Raw genomic sequence first — 16,902 nt, forward strand, 5'->3', positions numbered from 1 at the left:
AGCTTCGGGCTACCCACGGGTCATGGGCTAATTTTACACTCTTATCAATGTTAATGTTAATATGTCAATGTGAATATTCACATTGTCAACGAGCCGGGCCGAGCCCGCCCTGGGCAGCGGGCGGGCTTCGGGCCGCCTATGGGCCACAGGCCAATTTTACACTCCTATCAATGCAAATGTTAATATGTCAATGTGAATATTTACATTGTCAACGGGCCGGACCGGGCTCACCCCGGGCCGCCCATGGGACGCGAGTCAATTTTACACTCTTATCAATGTGAATATTAATATGTCAATGTGAATATTCACATTGTCAACAGGCCGGGTTGGGCCCGCCCCGGGCCGCCCACGGGCCGTGGGCTAGTTTCGGGCAGCCACGGGGTGCGGACTAATTTTATATTCTTATCAATGTGAATGTTAACATGTCAATGTGAATATTTGCATTATCAACGGGTCGGGCTGGGCCCGCCCAGGGCAGCCCACGAGCCGCAGGCGGGTTTCGGGCCGGCCACAGGCCGCGGGCTAATTTTACACTCCTATCAATGTGAATGTTAACATGTCAATGTGAATATTCACATTGTCAACGGGCCGCTTCGGGCTGCCAACGGGTCATGGGCAAATTTTACACTCTTGTCAATGTTAATGTTAATGTTAATATGTCAATGTGAATATTCATATTGTGAACGGGCCGGCCCGGGCCCGCCCCGGGCGACGGGCTGGTTTCGGGCCGCCCACGGGCCGCAGACCAATTTTACACTCCTATCAATGTGAATGTTAACTTGTCAATCTGAATATTCATATTATCAACGGGCCGGGTCGGGTCTATTTTTTTGGCTTGTGGGCCGGCCCGGCCCGACTCGAATTTTTTCGGCCACCCACGAGGATCGACATAAGCCGGGCCCTTACACATTGACGATATAAACATTTATATTGACGGTGTGAACATTCACATTAAGGGTATTTTGGTAATTATGTCACCCATAGGACTTATTGAAACATAAGAAAATAATGTGAACTAAATGGAACATAAGTAGATGAAAAGGGTATTTTGGTCTTCTTATCTCAAATTGGACCTAATGGAATAGTAAAAAAGAATATGGGTTGGATGGAATAAAGCTCTTAGAAAATGGATTTATCAAAAAAGCTCCCATATAATTATATTTCATTCATATTTTTCTTTTCTAAATTCATGATCTAAATACACCTTAAATCTCTCCCCTAAAAATAATAGATGGTGGATAAATACAGTTTCTTAAATTAGTGTTTCGAGGCATGGATGAACTTAGGCCTCGTTTGGGAATAGGCTAATTTAGTAATTTTTTGGCTATTTGGTTAAAATATGAGCTAAAAAAAACTAGTATATTTGGGATGACTTTTTGACTTTTTACGAAAAGATGTGAAAAAAGTAGAGAGAAAAGAGAATCTTTGACTTTTTGGTATGAGTTGTTAGCTTTTTGATTTTTGTAGTGACTTTTTGACTTTTTGACTAAACAGGGCGCTTCCCAAACGAGGCCTTAGAGTGGGTGAACGCCAAATTATACAAATTCAACCTCTCCGTGCTTCTAAATATAAATAAATAGGTGGTGGCATGAATTACACCTCTATTTTTATAAAACACGGGTTCAAAATATAAATTTAACAATTTCAATGAAATATAATAATAAAAAATATTTTATCACAGCTAGTGTCAATAGATTAACTTATAACTGCTATCTTTTATAATTCAACATAAATATTAAAAATATATTTATTTATATATGTTTTTCATACTAATTTTCAAATTTTATGTCAATAAGATTTAAAATAGAGTACAAATAATATCATAACATATTCCGAAAGTACTAATATAACATTACTCATAAAATTCAGTATAATATTTAAATATAATTTTGTTTTTGTTTTTGTTTATATACCATTACTTGTAAATATATTATCCCATACTTAATACAAAGTAAAAATAAAACTAACTAAGATTTTAAAAAGAAAAGTGATGTTTTTTTTATTTATTTAGTAGTTTCAAAATACAAAAATTGCTAAAACTTATAGGGTATTGACACAAAACAAAATTAAAATAAAACTAACTAAGATTTTAAAAAGAAAAGTAATGCTATTTTTTTTTATTCAGTAATTTCATAATACAAAAATTCTTAAAATTTATAGATTATTGACACAAAACAAAATTAAAAAATAAAAAGGTGATCTTTTGAATTTTCTTTTTCTTTTTTTATAAAATTAAGTAGCTTTAGAATAGAAAATTTGTTAAAATTATTAGTAGTCGACACAAAATAGAGTTAAAATTTGTATAATAAGATATCATAAATTGTAACGCTTCGATGTAAATAACCATAAATCCATCTCATGACAGTGCTACAATTGATTAATAACCTCATAACTTCTATTCATTATATCTTTGATCATTACAAAAGATGACATACGCAATATATATTCACCAATCCTAGATTTTGAATTTATAGCATATGGCATGGATACAAGTGTAAAAAAAGGAATAAAATCAAGTGAAATGTCTTAATGGTTACAACTTTTCAAGACGATACTTGATTATAACAAAATGAGTTTAAACTCAATACAAGTAAAACCCTAAGCTTAAACAAATAATTACATCAAGAAATAAAAAAATGAAGCCTTAAGCTCTAAGTCCTCCCAAGTTACGTCCTTGGTGGAGGCATGTCATAAACACTTGAAAGTTCTTTTCTACATAGGGAGAGCCACAACCCAATAAAGATATTCTAACGCAATATATGAATCTTAGCAAAATTAAAAAGTGAATGCACATGCATGCCATTTATCAAGCATTTCCTCATTTTCCATCTCAAAACAATACAATGTCAGATTATAAATCAATTTATGAAAATAATCATTTTATAACAGAAAACAGGGCAGTGGATACAACACATTGGGAATCTCTAGGTACGTGTTTGCCAGTAGGTTATACAAATATTACTAAAGCCATTTTACCGATACTAATCAGAAGAATCGGAACCTAACTGCGCGGGTTTCTAGACTTTCACCAAGGACACACATGCCAACATAATAAAATCACAACCACACCCCCTAATCAGATTTACCACAGTATTCACCCCCCATTTTTTTCCTCAAAAACCAATACATTTATAATGTTCAATATGAAATGATGCTCAATGCACAATGTATGAGAAATTAGTTTTAATTCAATCTAATCCTCATGCAATGTCTACAACAATCAAGACTATCCTTCGTCGATAGCTCAAAACATATACTTTTATTCAAAAGACAATTTCCAATCAAAAGATACAATTACATCAATTACAATGGGAGTGATATTACATTTTCAACTCTACCATCATCGTCAACAACATAAACATTGTTCAAATTTCATAGTACCCAAAATCATTTTCCATTTCCCTTCACAATTCCAAATATCCAAAATCTAGGGCAAAACCCCCTTTATTTTACAAAATCAATTTCAACAAGAAATATCCACCATTTTAACATATCTCACTCATAAATACCTCCCCACAACCATTTTTAAGAATCCATTTAGAAAACTTCTCTTTTGATTTCAAATCCAAACCCTAGGTTTTTCCCAAAATTTTCCAAATCAATACCCTTTTCAAAGAACAAATAACTAAACTAAAACTCATATAAAAGAGTCAAAAAAATCCATACCTCAAAGTAGAAGATACGAAGAAACAATGGGTAGAGCTTGATGGAGTCGAAAACACTAACTTCTCTGATTAAAATGAAACCCTCGACGTGCTCAACGTTTTACTTCAAAGGATCAGGGAGAGAAAAACCATGGATTGAGAGTATATGGAGCTAGAGTTCAAGAACTAAAGAGGGAGAGAAAGAGAGAGTGAGTGAAGATCTAGGGTTTTGAAATCTTATAGAGAGAGAGAGAGAGGTGAAAAAGTGACTGAAAGTGGCTTCCTCTCGGACTGATAGATGCATAACCCGCTTGTGCGCAAGAATGGTCGCTTGAGTGAAAGACACAAAAAGGTGGCACCGCTTGAGTGCACAATGACCCTATCCCAATAGTTTTGCAAGTTGCAAAAGATCGCTCGAGCGCAGGAATGATCGTTCGAGTGAACAAGCAAAATTCTAAACAACAATTCTTTGAAAAACTGACTTCCAAACTTGTTTTAAACACAACCAAAACTCCCAATAGCCAGACTCAACAAGTATTATGATGGAAAAGAGATGAACAACAGTTAAGTACATGGATTCTCGAATTCAAAATTAAGTAAATGGGTCAGGTCTAAATCAAAATTGTTATATAAATGCTTGTTTTTTAACTAAACAAAATTTAAATTTTAAAAAATTATAGTTTCCATTTAACTCTTATCTAATTTTTAACTTATTACACCTCAGTTCTTATTTTTGAGGTTTTTTTTTTTTTTAATATTATAGGTGACATTTTACTCTTATCCAATTTTTAAACTACTACTATCTTCTATTCTTCTATTATTGGAGTTACATTAAATTTTTCTTTTCTGGTTTATTTTATTTTATTTTTGAATTTTTAAATATCAACTTGATTTATTTTTTTTTCAATTTTCATTTGATGTTTTCTAAATTTCTCTCTTCCTCATTTTTTTAGAATTTATTTAATTTTCTCTTTCTATAGTCTTATAGTTTATCCTCAAATTTAAATTTGATTTTTTTTATTTTTATCTTGTATTTATAAAATCCACTATCGCTCTTGATTTTCAATTGAGTTTATTATTTTTCAAAAATTTATCTAATTTTCTATTTCTATATATATCTACAAATTTAAACTTAATTTTTTTTTAATCTTTATCTTATATTTATAGAATTTCACTCTTATTCTTCTTTTTCAATTGAGCTTATTCGATTGAGTATATTTAAAAAAATAATAATTAATCTTTCATATCTATATAAATATAGTGAAATCACTTAAATCTATTATTTAAATACCCATTTAAATTAATATTATAGTATTTAATTAATTTGTAACGCCCCAAAATAATCCAACATAAATTAAGTACATCAACCAACATCCAACCAAGAACAATAGCAAGCCTCCAACTTTTACATCATTAATCAATAAGGTTTGTACAAAAGTCTCACATGCAAACTATACATTCAATGATATAGTAATACATAAATCTATAGTATGTAGAACATCAAATCCCAAAAATAAATAAAATGCCCTTAAGGGCTTACATATTCCAAGGCTTGAACTCGGTTACACAAAAATGGTTTCACGAACCCATACATTTAAAGCCCTTGGCTAGCAAATAAATCACAACAAAAATAGTGTCATTTACTTCTCACAAAATATATTCACGCTCTCAACATGGCAAGATCACCACATCTTTTCCTGCACCAAAATCACATAGGGGTGAGCATAAAGCGCAGTAGAGAAATCTTAACAAAGTATATACATTTATGCAAGATTTCCAACATGAAATGCACATGCCATGCTATGCCTTAGAAAAAGATTTTGTTTACATCTTTTGGAAACCACCATGCACCAGGACAACTTGAAATCTCTACAATTCAAAAATTTACAATTTAATTCAATGGGGTGGTAAATACGACTGGGGTAGTCCCTAGGTTGGTGTCTGCAAGTAGGCTTATCAAGCACTACCAAAAACCCCACTTTACTGGTTGCTAACCGGAAGGGAAGTTGTACCTCCTCCGCGCGTGTTTTCGATCTTTCACCCCGAACACTCAGGCTAACTTAACCAATTTCATCTACACCTCTTATCCGGACTTACCAACGTATTTACCCCAAAGCATTTCAATAAAAGCTCAATTATAAGCTTTCCTTTCTCAATGCAAGTTTCCAAACGCAAATTAAACATATGATAACCAATTGAATGGATAAGCAATGCAACAAAACCAATGCAACAATGTTTATTTCCCCAAGTTCACATATTTCAACAATAATCTCGAGAGGATCAGAATCCCCATTTCTCATTTTCATGCCATTTCACAAAATAGCCACATGTTCATTTAGTTCTATCATTAAACAACAACATTTCTTTATTTCCTACTTCTTTCAACATTTTAGCCTTCACAAGACTATATCAACATTGAACAACAATTTACCACATTTGCAATCCTCATGTCCCATGAAAATCATCATTATATACATAATAATAATAAAAGAGTTCTCATCCTTTACAAACTTTGGCCCACAAAATAGCATATTAACAATGTGACAATGTCAATCACATACACCTCTATATCTCTTGAAAGCCCCAAATTCTAGGTTTTTCACCCAAACAACGTATTTCTTCATTTCTTGGTAAAATCTCATTAAAAACATCATTTCTATGTCAATGTGCTTCAACTATCCAAAAAGAATCTTCCAATGAAACACAAGATGAATTTCTTTAACAAGCTACTAATTTCATGAGTCAAAAACCAAAACCTTTATAATTTCTTTAAGAAAGGTTCAAAATCAACACCAATCTTGCATAAACAAGTATATATAACTCAAAGAAGTCCCTAACTCAAGCTTGATGAAGAGATTTGATGAAACCCTAGAATCCAAAGTTGAAGAAATTCGATCTCTACCATACAAGATGAAGTTCTTGCTTTGCTCTCCAAGATTTGTGAAGGATGATGGATCAAAACTCAATAGATTTCCTAGTAATCAAAGGTTCTAGGGGATTTGATGTAGGAAATGTAGAGAGAAGAGAGAAGAAATGATTTTTAGAGAGAGAGAGATAAGCTAAAATTGATACACACATAGCCCCAAAGAGAAAAAAAAATAGAGATTTCGGACTCAACACGTCCCGCACGTGCGGCACTTGCCCCCGCACGTGCGAAGCGTGCTTCCCGCACGTGCAGCATTGACCCCCACACATGCGACACTCTCCCTCACCTCCCCTCTTCACCTGCCTTTTATGTAGTGTGCAATCCAGAAACTCCCCTGTTTGCCGCACGTGCGGCCCAAGGCCCCGCAGGTGCGGTTCAGCCCTCTAGCCCAGAAAATTTCAGCTCAAACACCTTGGACACTTCAGATCCAACCCGCACCTTCCACCACTCGTGAAATTCAGCATAGTGATGAAAAAGTGAAGACTTTCGAGAAAGTGTTTATTTTTAAAACAACAATCCAACGTTATGAACATTGTTAAACTGAGGTTAAACAAAGAGGAACAATTTGAATAACATGACCGGTCATCACAATATTTAATATTATTCATATTTTGTTATTTGCCTCGTGTATAGTATGGATTTTATACTAGTAAGTAAAAATGTTGTTAGGTCTTTATGTTGCAAAGTCTCAACATAACTTTCTCAATTTTTTGAATTTATAAATATATAAAAATACAAATGTCATGAGATGATTGGTTTTCTTATCAATATGGTAATAATCATGACAATTTCAATAACCATTTTTGCAAGGGAAACTAATTCAAAGCGTAAATTTCCACCACCCTTTCAAATTACATTATATGGATACTATAATTCAAATATTGTAAATTTGTAGTATATATAATTGTAAAACATTGTTAAGTTTTTAAGATTTAAATTTTCCATCCAATTTTATTAGGTTTTTTTAATTTTTATACTGTTGAAAATGATATGTCATAATATTATTGGTCCAAAAGTAATTTGCATTTTGAATTAAATTGAATTTGGTTTCCATTTAAAGAAACAAATTAGTAGGTTCTACTAATTACTATTAAATATTTCCCCTTTAAGTTCTCTCCTTCAAATTTTAAGAAATTATTTATTGACAATAACAATTTTAATTTAAATTTGTCTCGCAAAATTTTCTCTCCTATTTTTAACATTTTTTTTTCATTTTGCAATTATTTTATTTGTTTTAATAATTTTTTTTTATATTTTATATTTTATATTTTTTTTACAACTAATTGATAAATTTACAATGACTTAACCCATACTCAATGTACGTCTCTCATATCATGGGAATGATTTCCTTATTCATATGAAATACAGAGTTTAAAAATGGATATTATTTTAATATATATATATATATACATATATATGCCCAAAAAATGACTTGAATTAATTGATTGAACTCAAATCAACAAAATTCACAATAAAATTCAAAATATTAGGTAAATCGGTTATTTAATATTTGTATTTGCTAATTGAAATCATTTTTTTTTCAACTGATAAGAATATTTACATAAAGCTTTTAAAATTGCAAAACGAAGTAAAACACTTTTATTGGTTTTCATTATTTGAGAATTTAGCAATATAACATTAAATTTTAGTCTAACATTACAAAATATTTTAATTAAAAAGTGAATTTATCATTCTATTATAATTTTAAAGAAAATGTAATTATTTTTTTGTTTTAATTTAAACATCTATTTTTAGATTTCTTATATTATTACTAATAAATAGACTACAGTTTTTGTCCATTAGCAATTTATTGTGGGATAATATTTCATATTTGAAATTGAAGATTTTGAAAATATATTTTTTTTTAAATTCAAATTAAGGGGAAATGAAAATATCTAATTAAATAAGCTTTGAAAAAAAATACATATTCAAGAAAAAAAATGTCAATATAAGATATATATAGATATATATATACACACACACATCTTATTGACAAGTGTGATAAAATCGTAATTAAAAATACAAAATAAATATTTAAAACTACTTAATGTACATAAGAATAAATTATAAATTAGGACTATTACTATGCGTACCGAATCCCGCACTAGATGAAAGTGGATCGGAACTCCACGACTAAATGGACTATCCAGGAACTGAGGACCTGCAAACACAAAACACCTTCAGAGCTGCCTCGCCGGGGTTGGCCGGAAAACCCCTTCGACGTGGGAATGAGTGTATTCAGTTGAAGATGAAGACTGTATTCAGTTGTGTTTAAGTGAGTAGAGTTGTGTAGACACCCCATTTTTGACCGCTTTAAGACTCGGACGCGACTGATGGTTTTGGAAGATGTGCAGGGCAAAGGTTCAATTTCTTCAGCAAGGAGAAAGTCAAAACTCAACTTCATACCCCTTTTTGGACCAAAACAATCTTGATCAAAATATTTTAGCCGTAAAACCCTCTCTTTCAAATGTTTTTGAAATAAAATTTTTACGATGTTCCGAGGCTCGCATTTTGTCCAATGTTGCGTTTTTCGGTAAACCGAGCAAGGGCAAAGTGGAAAAGAATGAAAGAGAGATGAAATCTTTGAAAAAATCTTTCAAAACACCTTGCTTAGGGGTTTGAAGTTGAAGAAAAGAGGAGAAGAGGGAAGAAATCCAGTTGGGGGAGAAAATGGGCATGAACCGTTAAGAAAGAGTCGAGCAGCCCTCGCCAAATCGGGCCTATTCATTTACACACTTGGAATCAAGCTATGAGGCCACCACCGTTGGAAATAATACTTCCGGGGATTCATTTTGCACTCAAGAATCTCATAAATCCAATTCCGGACGAGGGAGATATAGTTGATTGAAGTAGGGCATCACTCCGGTTGGGACCGAATCTGCGCGGCTTCATGGAAACTGGTATAAATTTTTCCACAGGAGGAATTTTAATTCAAGGTTTGCTCCATTGGAAAGCTAACTTTCGGGGCTTCAGTTTGGACACTTGAATGGCCACCATTGGACTTCCCAATCACCCACCGACCACTTTTCTTTTCCGGCAGCCCATTTTTTTGTCCTGAAAGTAGCTGGCCGGCCAGAAAATCTAGCAGGCCGGCCACCTAGCTGGTGAAATGACTTTTTTTCCCTTTTTAGCTAGCCGGCCATAACCCCCTCCCCAAGTGTGTCGTAGAAGTGAATTTTGTTTTCCTCTAAGCCTTATGTCTGAGGGTTTGGCCTTTTGGGGGGAAACTTGATTCATTTCCCTCCATTTCCCCCCTTTTTCCCCCCTCTTTTGCCTATATAGCAGGCCCTCCAGCTGCATATTTAGGGTTACAAAAATCCCCCTCAAGCCTTTTGCATTATATCTCTCCCTCTCTATTCCAAGCTCAAAACCTTTCAAGTCCTATACCCCTTTCCACACCACCACCAAGCACCACACCACCATCATCTATTCCAGAAGCTTCAGGGCCATTTTCAGAGCTATGGAGCCACCAAACTCAAGCCAAGAGTTGCCAAAAGATTGGTCTTCAAGGGTAAGTTCTATTTCCCTCATTTTGGTCCATATTTTGCATGCTTTCTCAGCCATGCTTGCTTGCTGTTTTGGGCTCCGACCCTAACTGGAACTAGGTTTATTTTGAGCTCCTTTTCACTTTTTTTTAAGGGCCTCTCACTGTTTGAGGCCTCCTTGTTGCACTTGCTTCATTATCTCCCTTGTATGCCATTTTCTTGTGTAGTATTTTTGGCCTATGTATAAATTGTTTTGAGGCATGTCATAAACTGTAAAGGGGCTTATTTTGAGACCTTCTTCAATGTTGTTGAAGGGCTCATCACTGTTTGAGGCTTCTATCTTCCACTTGCCTTTATATCCCTTTTTTGGCTCCATTTTTGCATGATTTATTAGCCTCTTATGCTTCTGTTTTTGGACTCTGGTCCGAACTGAAAATGGCCTTATTTTGACCCCCTATTCATATTTCATTAAGGGTCTTTTACTGTTTGAGGCATCCTTCTTGTACTTTGTGTTATAGCTCTCTTTTTGGCCTTGTTTTACATAGTATTTTGAGCATGCTTGTGTACTGTTTTTGGCTCGGTCATAAACTGAAAAATGCCATTTTTTGGGCCCCTATTCAACTTTGTTGGAGGGCCCTCTTGTGTTTGAGGCCTGCAGCTGTGACTTGCTTCTTTATCTCACATTTAGGGCCATTTTTGCATGCTAGTTTAGCCTCATTTATGTTCATTTTTTGGCTTTTCTATAAACTGGAAACATGCTTGTTTTGGGGCTGCCTTGAACCTGTCTTCACATGTCATGATCAAATAATGCATGCTTGATGTAGCTACAAGTCATTTCATGTGCTTAATCTTGCATTTCGGGACCATTTCATGCATTGGGTGCTATATTGTCATGATTCGGGGCTGTTTCGGGTCATATTTTAGTGCTGAAATTTGCATGTTTGCATATCATATTTCATGCCTTGCCATGTCTTGTTAGAGTGGCATTTGGTGCCTTAGGGTCGGTCCTCGGTTTGCGTGCATGTGTGCACGCATTTCGAGTGTCTCATTTTTATCTCATGGCCTCTTATGCGAGTGTGGCTGAGGTCCACTTGTGTTAGTGTAAGTCCATTTATGCATTGTGTATGCCATTTCATTTCATAACATTGCGTATGCTAGGTTGTATGTTAGCGCATTGTGTATGCCATGTTACCTCGTGCATCGTGTATGCCATTTCATAGCATTGTGTATGTTAGGTTGTATCTTAGTTGCATTTCATGCATATCATGCATATTGCATTGTGCTTGGGATAGGAATTAGCCCAGGCACGGGAAACGAGGTACGTTTCGTACTCCGAGTGACGAAACGTGTCTCAATTCCCAGTCGCCGACACTCCGGATTATCCATGATGGAGTCTAGGTTTTGTTTTGTTTTCATGTGCATTCATTCTATATTGAGTTGCACAATCCGACTCCTCGGCCATCATGCATCGAGATGCGTGATTGGTGGCACGAGGATCGAGGCATGCATATATTTGTGAAAATACATTGCTATGCCCCTCTCTTGCTCTCTGTTGCAGCAAATCAAGAATCAGCAGTCTTCCAGAGCTTGGTGCGCTTTCCAAGAATAACTGCAAAACAGAGGCTAATTGGGGCATCCCAGTGGATTTCCGCGCAAGGCAGCCCAAACATACATCATTCATCAGAGTCGAGGCGGTCCCTGGCTTGCATGCCAGTTTATAGCTTTCTTAGATTAATTTGTAAATTAATTAGGATTTTTGTATTTATTCGGGACTGTATTATTATTTATTTGGGACTGTATATTTATTCGGACCCTCCGTGCGAGGGCATAATTGTAATAAGTGTGCGTGCGTGTGATGTATGTCTTCCAACCCCACGTCTTTCTCCCTTTTATTTACCAGCTTATGATGGTTAGATTAGGGCATGTTTCAATTAGCATACAGTATGATAGCATGTTTGCATTCATTCATCTGTCTTGCATGCACCGGGCTCGGCGCATCATACTAACTGCATCGTATTTTCAATTCCAAGTTGAATACATGTTAGCTGTAGCATTTCATATGGCATGTCTAGAATAGCTGAGCCTGATATAGTTGCATTTTTGCATGTGTTGCATTAGGCATTTCCGTATAATTAGGATCATGCATGTATTTCTAATTAGCTTCTGTTTTGGCTTGGAGTACTCGGTAAGTTTTATGCTTTAGCATCCTTGCATGTGTGTGAGTGACTGCCATGATAGCATGCTTTCCATGAGGCTATTTGCTTATGTGATATAACTGCCTGAATGCCTGTGGGTGAAGGTTGGGTTATTTGGATTGGAACAAATCATTGACTGTGAGTTTTAAGCCCACTAGATAGTGGCAAAACCATCTTTTCTAAGCCCACCCGAGGGTGGCAAATCCACGTCTTAGCCTACTTGCGAGTAGCACCATCAAACCATTTTCAAATAAACAAACATGAAATGTTTTTGTTCCAATTCAGGCGATCCAGTCTATACTTGTATGCTGTGCGCATCACATAGTAAATCTAGGCTAATAACCGGAATAAGAACACATAATGTTTTCAAAAATAGATATCATGGTTAGTAGAGGTCGATCTTTGATCGGGCGAGTGGGGGTGCTCACGAAGTGACCTTCCCCAATCGTACCCAAGTTCCCGAGCCGAGGCAACTTTGGTGATGACGGACACGTGGCCTTAGGCAACGAGTCAGGGTTTCCTAAATTTCCCAAAATAAAATATTTAGGTGGCGACTCTGTATCTGGCAAAGCAGTCCATGTTTGGCACTTCTTTTCTAAAAATCTGTTTTCTCAAAACGATTTGCCGGATTTGGACTCTTTGGTTCAGATTAAGAACCGTGACATTTGAGAGTCCGAGCTGTAGTGAGCCCAATATCGAACGGAACGGGGGACTCGTTCCTCCCGGGGCGTTCGGGGACGTCTACAGTTTCTGGCGACTCTGCTGGGGATTTAGAGAACTTGACTCGAACTCATGATATCTGTTTTTTACTACACTTATGTGTTTCTTTGCATTGCATTTGCATTGGTGCGCCTAGGACACCGTGTTTGCCATCTGCTATTCCTGAACGGTTTGCTGGAGGCTTGTCTTGTCAAGGCATGACTGTAAGGATGACCGGTTGTGGGCTCTGCCAGTATGGGAACACAAATCCCGGTTTTATCGGGGCACCCTTTTTGACCATTCGACCTAGTGTATATTCGGATCCATAGTGACCATTCCAAACTAGGACAGGTTGCTTACTCGTTTATAGGTTGCTTGAAACCGCTGCGTGCGTAGTGAAACCCTAGCTCCTGACAAAATAGGATAGGGAAACCCTACCCCAACATAGGGGTGTTTTGGCTCTCACTTGTCTGCTATGTGCTTTTAGAGTGCGTCTCTATAGGAATGCATGTATCAGTCTACAAGTTTGGGCATCAGGCCTGCGGGCAGCAGTTTAGTAGTTTGGGCATTAGGCCTGCGGGCACCAGTTCAGTGCGCCGATTTGAAATGCACAAAACAGTGCGACGGTTTGAAATGCACAAAACAGTGCGCCGGTTTGAAATGCACAAAACAGTGCGACGATTTGAAATGCACAAAACAGTGCGACGATTTGAAATGCACAAAACAGTGCGACGATTTGAAATGCACAAAACAGTGCGATGATTTGAAATGCACAAAACAGTGCGATTGATATGTGATATACATGGGGCAACTTTTGGACCTTGTAAAAGTCAAAAGGATACGAAAATGATACACCTTGCATGGGTTGAAGTGCTACGCACGGTAGATGCAGTCCGAAGTCAGAACGGAGGCCGGTTGACCATCGGAGGTACACTTTCTTGCACTTTCTTGAGCTATGAAGACCAAAAACTCCTCATATGGTATAAACAAGGTTGTGGGAACATCACCGGCCGGGAGGGGAGGCCACCGGCTGAAAAATAATTCCATCGGCACAAAAAAGTGCCGGCCGGCACAAAACATTGCCGACCGGCAAACAGTTACTGAATCGGGGCAGTTTCGACTTTTCAGTTCGGGTGTTTTAAAATAGGGTTTCAAAACCCTATTCCTCACTTCTCCACCACCGAAAACTCTAACCCTCTCTCTCTAGAGTGTTTTCTTCTTCCCGTTTCCCCGTTTCTTCGCGTTCTACGCCCATTCAGTCGTCGGATTCGCGATTTCCTTCGCGTTTCGGACATTTTCAACCGATCACATTTTTGTTTCAGTGCCTCGTTTGGCGTTCCCGCCTTTTCGGGGTTTGTTCCCCTTGCTTCCCTCTTTATTTCCGTGCCTTTTCACATTCCGGCCTTTCCGGCCATTCCCGACCCTCTCGGGAGTCGACTTTTTGGTTGACTCTTCGTATTCCGGCCCGGTTTTCCTTCCTCCGGCCATTTTCTCATCATTTCTGATATGGCGGACGATATTCCACGTGGCGGGACTCCCCTGGACCACGAGATGGATCCCGGGGTCGAGCTCCTACCACTGAGCGAGCGCCCGTTCGACCCGGCGACCTACCGACCGGCGATCCATGTTCTACCCCCCGATGGCCTGCGTCAGTTCCGGAGTTTCGAGAGGCACGTGGCGCCTGAGCTACTACTGTGTGAGCCTATCTTCCACCTTTCATTCGGCACTTCCAAGGTAATTCTTTGTCTTCTGCTTTACTTTTCGCAATGTAGGATACAAAAACTGTCATAGCTAGTTGTATTCTTTAACTGCTGAAAACTGATATGCTGTAGACTGTAGTTGACTGTAAACATACATACAACTGATATCTGCTTGAGACTGACACATGCACACACACTGCACTAGCCCTGAATTACTCAAACATATTGCACTCACTGTAGTTCACTGCATACACACTGGCACCCAGTATTTGTCTGAATCTGTTAAATTTGCACACATGCTATATCTGTTCTGAAACACCCAAACACGCTGACACATTGCACGTATTTCACTGCAAGCACACCGGCACCCGGTATTTGCCTGAATCTGTCAAACTTGCACACATGCTTTATTTGCTTTTTCAAAATTGCATTTTGAATGTTGTCTTGCAATTGTTATTTTCTGTTTGCAGGAGGGTTCCCATACCATCCGTGGGTATGGGAATACTGGTGCTCGGGAGTGGTACGGTGAGCTCCCTGATGCAGTCCGGCGCATCGTGGATCGAGCGGGTTTCGGCGCCTTCTGCCGAGGACTCTCTAGGCTCTCCACTTGTAGGCCTCTCCTCGCCGCTCTGGCGGAGAGATGGTGGGACACCACCGATTCTTTTCATTTTTCCACTGCAGGGGACATGACGATGACCCATTATGATTTCTCGATGCTCACCGGCATCGGGGTAGGGGGTGATCTGATCCCTTTCGACATTGACATGGACGAGTGGACCGCCGCTCAGGTCCATCTACTGGGGGAGGCGCCACCCTTAGCTCGCCCAGGTTTCGTTCGATACTCCTGGTTCGAGGTACAGTTTCGAGTCCAGCCCGTGTTGGAGGAGGAGGCGGAGATGACCCAGGAGGACATGGAGAGGTATGCTCGCGGCTTCCTCATGTTCCTGTTCGGGACTACCATCTTCGCCGATCGGGCGAACACCGTGCCTCTCTGTCTTCTCAGCGCACTGGTGGACGTCCGGGACATTTTGCACTATGACTGGGGCGGCGCCGCTCTGTCCACTCTCTACGGGTACATGAGCTCGGCTTCTCGCGGCAGCGGCCAGCTACTCGGAGGCTACTAGCGGGCTTGGGAGGTACACTTCTTCTCCGCTTTTTCATTTCTGTCTCGTACTTTCTGTACTCTGTACACTGCACACACTGTAGTCTGCTTTACACTTGCTGTATACTGTACACACGGCACACACATACATTCTGCTTTACACTGACTGCACACGGCTCACACTGTACGCTGCACACAATACACTGCGCAACACACGGCTCTGCCATTTCTGCTTTATTCTGTATATTCTGCTTCAACTGATAAATGCACTGGTATTTACCTTGCAGCTGTGGGTTTACGCCTACTTCCCTAGGCTCGCTCCTGTGCCAATTGCGGAGACTCCTCTGGCCGTCCCCTTTTCGAGTCGCTTCGATGGGAGATGCACCCGGCGACCACGGGAGACATTCGGCTTCTTCCGCCGATACTTCGATACCATTACCCCGGCCGAGGTATGTTTTACTTACAGTTCATTTAAGCTTCGCTTTTTCACTGTATATTTTCAAAACAGCAGATAACAAACTGTCTGTCACTTTCAGATCACATGGCGGCCGTGGGCTCCCTTGCCGGCGGCGATGCGGGATCGGTTCACTGGTGCGGAGGACACCTCACGTTTTCGGATCTTGCTTGAGGGCCCGGTCTGTCGAGCTTGGTACCTGGGGGAGCGTTTCTTACGCTAGACCCTGGGGTTACCTGAGTAGATAGTCGCGGTTCACCTTCCTGCGGATATGAGGGAGACCGAGGGGCTCACCAGCGAGCAGATGGACGACTACACCATTGGCTGGGAGGAGGCCGGCTTCAGAGGCACCGGCGACTATCAGGAGTACGTGCGGACGTACCTGATGCGACCTTTGAGCGGTCGTCGAACAGAGGGGGCCAGGCTTGTGGCATCGGCAGCTGGGGCCGGAGCGGGAGTTGGAGTAGGGGCTGCGAGGAGGGCCCGAGTCCGTGGTAGAGGCGGAGTGCAGGGAGGACGGGGAGCTGGATGGCCTGCCCTGCCCGCTGTACTGACTTTCCAGGGGCAGGGTGGGTCGACCTATCAGATCCCCTTCGTCCCTCCACCGGCTGGTCATGAGTTCATCGATGTCCCCGACTTGCCTCCGGTATGTATTACTGCATTTCTGTACAGTCATTCATTTCAGTTTATTTGATAT

Source organism: Camellia sinensis, chromosome 14 (genome assembly GCF_055761805.1).
Source record: "Camellia sinensis isolate YWXY chromosome 14, ASM5576180v1, whole genome shotgun sequence".
Taxonomy (NCBI): domain Eukaryota; kingdom Viridiplantae; phylum Streptophyta; class Magnoliopsida; order Ericales; family Theaceae; genus Camellia; species Camellia sinensis.